We start from the raw sequence: 6,535 nt of genomic DNA on the forward strand, positions 1-6,535 counted from the left end.
TGCAATATACATTTCCTTTATAAGAACTCTTAAATAGTAATTTAAATGCAAAAATCTTACTACTGTAATTTTAACATCATGTAAATGTTATGCATACAGGGTGGGGCAAATGTAGGTTTACAAAAATCTAGAATATGAAACACAGAATTTACTCATATTATTATTTATTAATTACAGCATTATTTTTCATAAACAACTGTAAAACTACTTTTACTCCACCCACCTTATATATCATATGTATTAAATCTACATACATTAAAAATATCACCAGAAAATATCATATATTTTTTTGCTTTTGAACATCATTTATATTTTAAAGAACTTAGGAGGAAAAAAATCTATTCTAACTACCCAGAAATATATTTTGGTAGCTTTTCCTTCCTTTTTTACATTGCAAATTTTCTCCTAAATTTCCCATCAGTTTGGGGAATTTTAGCATTTCCTTTAGAGCAGTTCTGATGGCATCAAGTTCTCTTAGTTTTCCTTCAGCTGAAAATATTTATTTTACTTTTTCCTGTAAGATATTTTCAAAAAATTCAGAATTCTACACTGACATTTTTTTTTCCAGTCCTTTAAGAATGGTGCCCTGCTGTCTTCTTCACTTTCTTCTAGGAGGAAAGCAGAATACATTCAAATCGCAGCTCCTCTATAGGTAGTGGGTCATTTTTTTTCTACCTCATTTCAAGATTCATTTTTTATATTTTGTTTTTGGCAGTTTTAGTTTGATAATCCTCAGCATGATATTCGTTGAGTTTTTTTGAGGACTAGCTAAGCTTTTGAATCTGTACATGTAGATACCTTTTACCAAATTAAGTTTTCACTCATCATTTCTCTAAATATGTTTTGCAGCTATCTCTTTGTATTTTTCTTAACGAGTCAAATGTTAAAATGTTTGTTTTGTTCCACAGTTCTATGAGTCTCAGTTCATTTTTTTCTTCCTTTTTTTATAACAAGGAATACTTTATTTAAAACTTATCAGAGAAATAGACAGATTGGTTTTGCAACAAAGCGTCCTGTCCTAAAATATAGGGCAGTAATTGTATAGGATAGTATACACTGCTACATATAAATTAACTGATCAGACCACAACTTTTCAATGTTTAGAAGAGAATAAGCTTTTCTATAAAAGCAGCACTATTGTGACATTTTAACTTTAGTATTCCTCTTCCCCAACAGAATCTACATCAACCTTCTTATAAACTCTCATGGACTTCAGTAAACTTTCCTGTATCAGTGAAAAAAATACACTTAGCATACATCAGGTCAAACTTGTGCAGGCAGCCACGGGTCTCAATAATAGCTATTGTGCTGCTCAGCATGCACATAGCTTGCTGTACTTTGGCATGGTCTATATCAGCTACCATAGTAGGAGGCTGGTAATAAATGCCAACTTTGACACCAGTGGGGCACCAGTCCACAAACAGGATAATACACTTGATCTTGATGGTGGCAATGGCAGCAATGACAGCTTTGGGAACCATGTCACCACAGTACAACAGATAGCAAGACATGTATTTACCATGGTAGGGGTCATGTTTCACCATTTGGTTAGGTAGCTCAAAGCAATCATTGGTGATCTCTGCTACAGAAAGCTACCCATGGTAGGCTTTCTCAGCAGAGGTGACAGGGGCATACATGGCCAGAGAGAAGTGGATGTGAAAACAGGCAACAAGTTGGTCTCAAATTTAGTCAGATCAACATTCAAGGCTCCAGCAAATCTAAGGGAAGCAGTGATGGAGGACACAATTGGCCTATCAACTTACTCAGGTTAGTATAGGTTATGTGCTCAGTATCAAGGTTTCTCAACAAATATCATAGATGGCCTTCTTGTCAACCATTAACGCACATTTGGAGTGCTCTAAGGTGCTGTAGGTAGTGAGGATGGAGTTGTAGAGCACAACCACAGCTATGTAAACCTGGGGTCCTGAGTAAATAGAGAATTTCAACTTCAACTTTTTTTTTTTTTTAATTTTTGGAGAGGAGGCAGAGATAGACTCACACATGCGCCCCTACCAGGATCCACGTGGCAAACCCATCAGGGGGCGATGCTCTACCCAACTGGGACCCTTGCTCTGTTGGAACTAGAGCCATTTTTTAGCACCTGTGGTGGAGGCCATGGAGCCATCCTCAATGCTCAGGACCAACTCGCTCTAATAGAGCCATGGATGCAGGAGGGGAGAAGAAGAGAGAAAAAAGCGAGGGGGGGTGAAGAAGCAGATGAACGCTTCTCCTATGTGCCCTGAGTGGGAATAGAACCTGGGACTTCTACAAACCAAGCCAATGCTCTACCAGTGAGCCAACTGGCCAGGGCCCAGCTTCATCTTCTTGCCATAATTGACAGAGAGAGAGTCCATCAGCAGGAGGTGATGCAGAACCAGTTCTCCCACCAAGCTGTGGAAAGCCAAGAAGCCTGAAAGATTTGTGCACTCATCAGCCAGTTTACCAAATTCAGTCCAAAACAAGGTCATTGATTTTTTTGCCAATGGTAGAGTGTCCACCAACATAGTTATTGGCAACATCTCTCTCACCTATAATGAGCTGCTCGGGGTAAAAGTGTTGTTGGTAGGTACCAGTGTGTCATCAATGACTGTCGGATCCAGGTCTACAAACATTGTATTGACACATGTTTACCAGAGCCTATGTATTACTGAAGGTATTGAAAGAGTTATCTCCCCCCTAAATGGTCATCACTTATCATCTAGCCATTGGACTGGATGCCATGTTCCAGGAAGTAGAGCTCCGGACAGGCATTGCCAAACTGGACACCAGCCTAGACAACATGAATGAGGATGCACTTATGCACAGTTGCTACTTTGTTGCTGCTAAGTGGATGGTGGAGAGGAAGTGGAGAGGTTGTTGCCTTTACAGCACAACTTTTAGATGGTGAATGTAAGAGAATCTCTCAGTTCATTTTTTTCTATCTTTTGTGTATTTCTGTTTTTTAGAGTAGTTAATTTCTATCAATTTATCTTTAAAATTGGCGATTATTTACTGTGCTATCTCCTTTACACTATTGAGCCCATTCAGTAAGTTTTTTAAATTGATTTTAATTTGTTGTGTTTATATAGTTACAAGTGTATTCCAGAATATATCTCCTTCCCTCCTACCCCTTGTTCTCCTTGATACCCCCTTTGCCCCCTCCCCTCACTGCCTTCCTCCTTTTCCTCCATACTTTCCTATCCTGCCCTCTATCTCTCTGTGTTATGTTTATATACTTTCTCTAATGTCTTTCCTTTCTTTGATTCCCTCCTCTCTTCCCCTTTCCCTCGGAACTCTTTGCCTCTTTCTCTGCCTTTTTTCCAATCTTCAGTTCTCATTGTTCATTGGATTCTTCATATGAGTGAAATCATATAATATTTTTCTATCTCTGCCTTACTTATTTTGCTTAGCATAATAAACTCCAGGTCCATCCATGTTGCTGCAAAGGGTATGATTTCCTTCTTTTTCATGACCACATAGTATTCTATTGTGTATATGTACCACAGGTTCTTGATCTACTCTACTACTGATGGACATTTGGGCTGTTTCCAGATCGTGGGTATTGTAAACAATGCTGCAATAAACATGGGGGTGCATGTCTTCTTTTGAATTAGTGATTTGTTATTCTTTGGATATATTCCTAGAGGTGGGATAGCTGGGTCAAAACGCAGTTCTATTTTTAATTTTTTGAGGAATCTCCATATTGTTTTCCATAGTGGCTGCACCAGTCTGCATTCCCACCAGCAGTGCAGGAGGGTTTTCTTTTCTCCTCAATCTCGCCAGCACTTGTTATGTGTTGTTTTGTTAATAAGCACCATCTGACAGGTGTGAGGTGGTATCTCATTGTGATTTTAATTTGAATTTCTCTAATGATTAGTGAGGATGAATATTTTTTCATATGCCCATTAGCTATCTGTATGTCCTCTTTAGAGAAGTGTCTATTCAGTTCTTTTGCCCAATTTTTGATTGGATTGTTTACTTTCCTAGTGTTGAGTTTTACAAGTTCTTTATAGATTTTGATTATTTACCCCTTATTGGACGTGTTGGCGAATATGTTCTTCCATTCTGTGGTTTGTCTTTTTATTTTGTTCATATTGTCTTTAGCTGTGCAAAAGCTTTTTAGTTTGATATAGTCCCATTTGTTCATCCTGTCCTTTATTTCACTTGCCCATAGAGACAAATCAGCAAATATATTGCCGCTGCAAGAGATGTCAGAGAGCTTACTGCCTATGTTTTCTTCTGAAATGATCATGGTTTCACTACTTACATTCAAGCCATTTATCTATTTTGAGTTTATTTTTTTGAATGGTGTAAGTTGGTGGTCTAGTTTCATTTTTTTGCATGTATTTGTCCAATTCTCCCAGGAACATTTGTTAAAGAGACTGTCTTTACTCCATTGTATGCTCTTACCTCCTTTGTCAAATATCAGTTGACCATAAAGCTGTGAGTTTATTTCTGGGTTCTCTATTCCATTCCATTGATCTGTGTGCCTGTTCTTATGCCAGTACCCAGCTGTTTTGAGTACAATGGCCTTGTAGTATAACTTGATATCAGGAAGTGTGATACCCCCCACTTTATTTTTCTTTTTCAAGATTGGTGAGGCTATTTGTGTTCTTTTTTGGTTCAATATAAATTTTTGGAATATTTGTTCTATATCTTTGAAGTATGACATTGGTATTTTAATAATTGCATTGAATTTATAGATTGCTTTGCATAGTATAGACATTTTAATGATGATAATTCTTCCTATCCAAGAGCACAGTATATGCTTTCACTTTTTTGTATTTTCCTTAAATTCTTTTATCAATGTTTTATAATTTTCCGAGTACAGGTCTTTAACCTCCTTGGTTAAATTTACTCCTAGGTACTTTTTTTGTTGTTGTTGTTGCAATAGTGAAGGGGATTGTTTTCTCAATTTATCTCTTAGTTCATCGTTGGTGTATATAAATGCCACTGATTTCTGGGTATTGATTTTATAACCTGTCCCCTTGATGAATTCATTTATCAGATCCAGTAGTTTTTTGACTGAGACTTTAGGGTTTTCTATGTACAGTATCAAATCATCATCAAATAATGAAAGTTTTACTTCTTCTTTTCTAATTTGGATGCCTTTTATTTCTTCTTCTTGTCTTATTGCTCAAGCTAAGACTTCTGAAACTATGTTGAATACGGTGGTGAAAGGGGGCAACCCTGACTTGTTTCTGTTCTTAAAGGGATTGCTTTTAGTTTTTGCACATTGAGTATGATGTTGGCTGTGGGCTTGTCATAGATGGCCTTTATCATGTTGAGCTATGTTCCTTGTATTCTCACTTTGCTGAGAGTTTTGATCATAAATGGGTGCTGGATTTTATTAAATGCTTTTTCTGCATCTATTGATATTATCATGTGGTTTTTATCTTTCCTTTTGTTTATGTAATAAATCACGTTGATTGATTTGTGAATATTGTACCAGCCTTGCCTCCCTAGAATAAATTCCTCTTGATCATGATGTATAATTTTTTTCATGTATTGTTGGATCTGATTTGCTAATATTTTGTTGAGAATTTTAGTATCTAAATTCATCAGGGATATTGGCCTATAGTTTTCTTTCTTTGTAGTGTCTTTACCTGGTTTGTAATGAGGATTATATTCGCTTCATAAAAGGAGTTTGGAAGTTTTCTCTCCTCTTGAATTTTTTGAAATACCTTGAGAAGGATAGAAGTTAGTTCTTCTTTGAATATTTGGTAAAATTAGTCTGGGAAGCCATCGGGCCCAGGACTTTTGTTTGTTGGGAGTTTTTTGATAATTATTTCAATCTTTTGGTGTAATTCGTTTTTGGTGTAATTAGGTTTTCTGATTCTTCCATATTGATTTTTGAATGGATATATTTTTCAAGTAATTTGTCTATTTCATGGAGGTTGTCTCATTTTGGGGCATACAGTTCTTTATAGTATTTTCTTACAATACTTTGAATTTCTGCTGTGTCAGTTGATACTTCTCTCTCATTTCTAATTTTATTATTTGAGCCCTCTCTCTTTTTTTCTTGCTGAATCTGGTTAGGGTTCATCAATCATGTTTACCTTTTCAAAGAATTTGTCCTTTGTTTCATTAATCTTCTGTTGTTTTTTTTTTGTTTGTTTTTTGTTTTTTTGCCTCTATGTCATTTATTTCCCCTCTGATCTTTATTATTTCCTTCCTTCTACTTCCTTTAGGCTTCACTTGCTGTTGTTTTCTACTTCTTTTAGATGCAGGGTTAAGTTGTTTATTGAGCTTTTTTGTTGCTTGTTAAGGTATGCCTGTAATGCTATGAACTTCCCTCTTAGGACTGATTTTGCTGTTTTTCCATAAATTTTGAGTTGTTGTATGTTTATTTTCATTTGTTTTAAGGAATTTTTTAAATTTCTTCCTTGATCTCATTGTTAACTCATTTATTATTTAATAGCATATTATTTAGTCTTCAAGCATTTGAATATTATTCAGTTTTCTTATTGTAGTTTATTTCTAGCTTCATGCCGTTGTGGTCAGAGAAGGTGCTTGAAATGATTTCAATCTTCTTAAATTTATTAAGACTTGTTTT

General features: G+C 35.9%; 1 pseudogene; it reads right to left on the reverse strand.

The window, feature by feature from the left end:
• Nucleotides 1–1,193: 1,193 nt before the first annotated feature.
• On the reverse strand, nt 1,194–3,576 carry LOC136398151 (tubulin alpha-1A chain-like; annotated as a pseudogene).
• Nucleotides 3,577–6,535: the final 2,959 nt, after the last annotated feature.

Source organism: Saccopteryx leptura, chromosome 3 (assembly GCF_036850995.1).
Source record: "Saccopteryx leptura isolate mSacLep1 chromosome 3, mSacLep1_pri_phased_curated, whole genome shotgun sequence".
Lineage (NCBI taxonomy): Eukaryota > Metazoa > Chordata > Mammalia > Chiroptera > Emballonuridae > Saccopteryx > Saccopteryx leptura.